Consider the following 3,642-nt stretch of genomic DNA (forward strand, 5'->3'; position numbering starts at 1 on the left):
AAACATTACTAGATCCAACCTCAGGCCGAATAACCATAACCAAAAGATGGGCATATATGGAAACATTGCCACAAACCTAATGGGTTTTGAGCATTCTAACACTCCTATTGTGTACATGCAACCCTAGAAACCTTCGATCTATGTTTTCTCTAATATATATGCAAATTTGATTTTTCCAAGGTTCTCATCGTATCTAGCATGTTATGGGGAACTTGCAATATAAAAACTAGTAGAATTACATACCTTTGTGTGTTTCTTGGATTCCTAAAGACTTTGTGAGCTTAGCACCCCAAATGTAATTCCTCAAATGTTTCGCACAACACCACACCACTTGGAATAACTTGAGAGAAGAGCATTTTGAGCACAAAGTCGGCTATCCCTCGCTCTTATTGTCTTAGTGCCAATTTTGCTCCATATGAGGTTCATTATATAGTGTGTCACATTAGGGTAAACCCTAATGTGCATGGATTTTCATTTCCCCATGAACCATGGGTTTATAACCTCCATGGAGCATCCATGGAGCACCTATTGGGTCCTAGCCCAATCTAGTGAATCATGAACCTTAAGCCCACTATATAAGAATGAAAGATTTACATAACCAATCCTTATATATTTAATTAGTCTCTTTTGATCACAAAATTAATTCCAAATCATTTCTTGATCAATAATAATTAAATAATTTGATTTCATGTTAATATATATTAAAACATATTAACAAATCATAAGTGTACTTATTCTCATTTTTGTCTATCCAAATGTTGAGATTCCATGCAACCCAAATCGACCATGCCAAGTCGGGTCAAGTACATACCAAATATAATTATGGACTTAGACACCCTATCCAATAGTCTCCCACTTGGATAAGTTTAATAACTATAGTTACAGGTATGACTTCAGGAACTGACCAGAAATCGTAGCTCTTTCAATGTCTAGCGAAACTAAGATGACGATGCGCCATTTAAGATAACTGATCATATAATCCTTTGTTCTCGACATTAGCCGAAAAAATACATGCAACAATGTCGTATTCTGATTTCTGATTTGTTTGACATAGAACTAAACTGAACACATCAATTTGGTCTTGGCCGGGCCTGGCACATAGGTCAAAACAAAATCATCGAGGGGCCCGGATATCACTTTTAATCCTCCAAGGACTAAAAGGAATAGATAAAATTTGACCCGTATGCTTGTACTAACTACTTATTGAATCATACACAAAAGCACGTTTTATAACATCAAGTTACTGATGCGTTTTCGTGCAATCAACTCACAACTAACTCATAATCAACAACTCATATTTGCGGACGTGTATGATATTACCGTCTTACGATCACTCGAGATAAATTCCACGAAGTGATACAAGTGAGCGTGGGTTGAATCCAATACTCAAAACTTATGAGTACTCATGAATGTTGTAGAAACTTTTACTATGTCTAAGACCTTAGACATCTACAAGCCAACTTCATGACAATCTTGATTCATACTTACTTCCAACATATGACTAACTGTGGAGAGTTTGAATTAAGTAATTATTCTGGAAGTCAAAACATGCAGAATTGAAACAATAGTAAACAATTGACACAAGATTTCAACACTTTACTTATAAATAAACAAAAACTTTTATTTAATCATCAAATGTCAATTACATCTTACAAGTTTCAGAAAAAGCTATCTAATCTGTAAAACTAATATCATCCTTTAGCCCGATGCGCCTCGCATACTAATAAATGCTTAACCCTACAGTCCCTTCGTGAGGGGATCTGTTGGGTTCTCATCTGATGATACCCTATTAACCACAAGGAGTCCTTCTTCTATTCGATGTCTAATGAAGTGGTATTTTCTGTCGATGTGTTTGGATCTGTGGTGATCCCTTGGTTCCTTAGCTAAGGCAACTGCACCCTCATTATCTAAGAAACTCTCCATAGGCTCCTTAATATCTGGTACAAGTCCAAGGTCTCAAATGAAGTTCTTTAGTCGTATTTCCCCCTTTGCTGCCTCGCTTGCTGCTATGTACTTTGATTCGCAAGTTGAATCAGCTACTGTCTCCTGCTTGGAACTTTTCCAAGTAATTGCTCCTCCATTTATGGTAAAGACCCAGCCCAACTGAAAGCGGAAATTATCCCTATCAGTCTGGAAGCCAACATTCATTATACCCCACTACTCTAAAGTTATCACCCCTACCGAGGGTAAGGACCCAGTCCCTAGTCCTTCGTATGTACTAGAGAATATTCTTCACCGTAGTCCAGTGAGCCTTGCTCGGATTCCCTTGATATCTGCTGACCATGCTCAAAGCAAAGGCCACATCAGGGTGCGTACAAGTCATAGAATACATGATCAAGCCAACAACAAAAGCACACGATACTCAACTCATCTCAGCTATCTCAGCCTCTGTACTCGGGCTCTGAGTCTTACTCGGTTTGGCATTACTCTGGATTGGTAAGTCACCTTTCTTGGAATCCTGCATGTTGAACCTTTTCAGCACTTTATCCAAATAGGTACTTTGACTAAGAAGAATTAGCCAAATACTTCCGAAGCTAGGATTTAACCTCCTGCAAGGTCGGGATGCCATTTCCTATGAGTAGTATGTCATCTACATACAATACCAAAAAGCTAACTATACTCCACTAGCCTTAACATATACACAGGACTCATCTTCGCTCCTCGAAAAACCAAATCTTTGACTTTCTCACCAAAACAAATATTCGATTTGCGAGATGCTTGTTTCAATCCATAGATGGATTTCTCAAGATTACACACTCTATCAGGGTACTTTGCACTGATAAAACCTTCTGTCTGACCCATGTAAACATCCTCAACCAACTTTCCATTAAGGAAAGCGGTTTTGACATCCATTTTCCTTATTTCATAATCATGAAATGCAATTATGGCTAGCAAAACCCTAATAGACTTAATCTTCGCTACTAGCGAGAAGGTCTCATCATAGTCAATTCCTGGAGTTTGACTAAAGCCCTTCACAACCAGTCGCGCTTTATAAGTGTGTACATTCCCATCCATGTCGGTCTTCTTCTTGAAGATCCATTTGCACCCAACCTTCTTACCACCCGGTACATTATCAACCAAGTTCCAAACTTGATTGTCATACATGGTCTGAATCTCGTCGGTCTTCTTCTTGAAGATCCATTTGCACCCAACCTTCTTACCACCCGGTACATTATCAACCAAGTTCCAAACTTGATTGTCATACATGGTCTGAATCTCGTTGTCCATGGCCTCTTTCCATTTTTCGGACTCAGGGCCTGCCATGGTTTCCTTAAAGTTTTTAGGCTCATCCAAATTTACTAGTGTACTATCATAGATAAATGCATCGCCTTCTATAGTAATATGAAAACCGTAGTAATGCTCATGTGGATTCAACTAAAGGACCCAACCCTACAACGATTAGACTCAGATGAGAGATGCACAATAGGGTCGAATCCATCATTCTAAAATTATATAACTTTAGATCATGTAACTTAACATATTCATTTAATAGTTATCTCACATAAATAAAAGTCCTACAAAGCATAAAGCAAGCAACATATGAGCAGTGAAATCGACTGGCACTAAGACACAATAAGAACAAACAGATTCTTACACATAATCCCGGACCACTATGCCAAACATCAAGGATACACATAATTC

The sequence above is a fragment of the Lactuca saligna genome, chromosome 4 (assembly GCF_052625555.1).
Source record: "Lactuca saligna cultivar CGN05327 chromosome 4, ASM5262555v1, whole genome shotgun sequence".
In the NCBI taxonomy this organism is placed as follows: domain Eukaryota; kingdom Viridiplantae; phylum Streptophyta; class Magnoliopsida; order Asterales; family Asteraceae; genus Lactuca; species Lactuca saligna.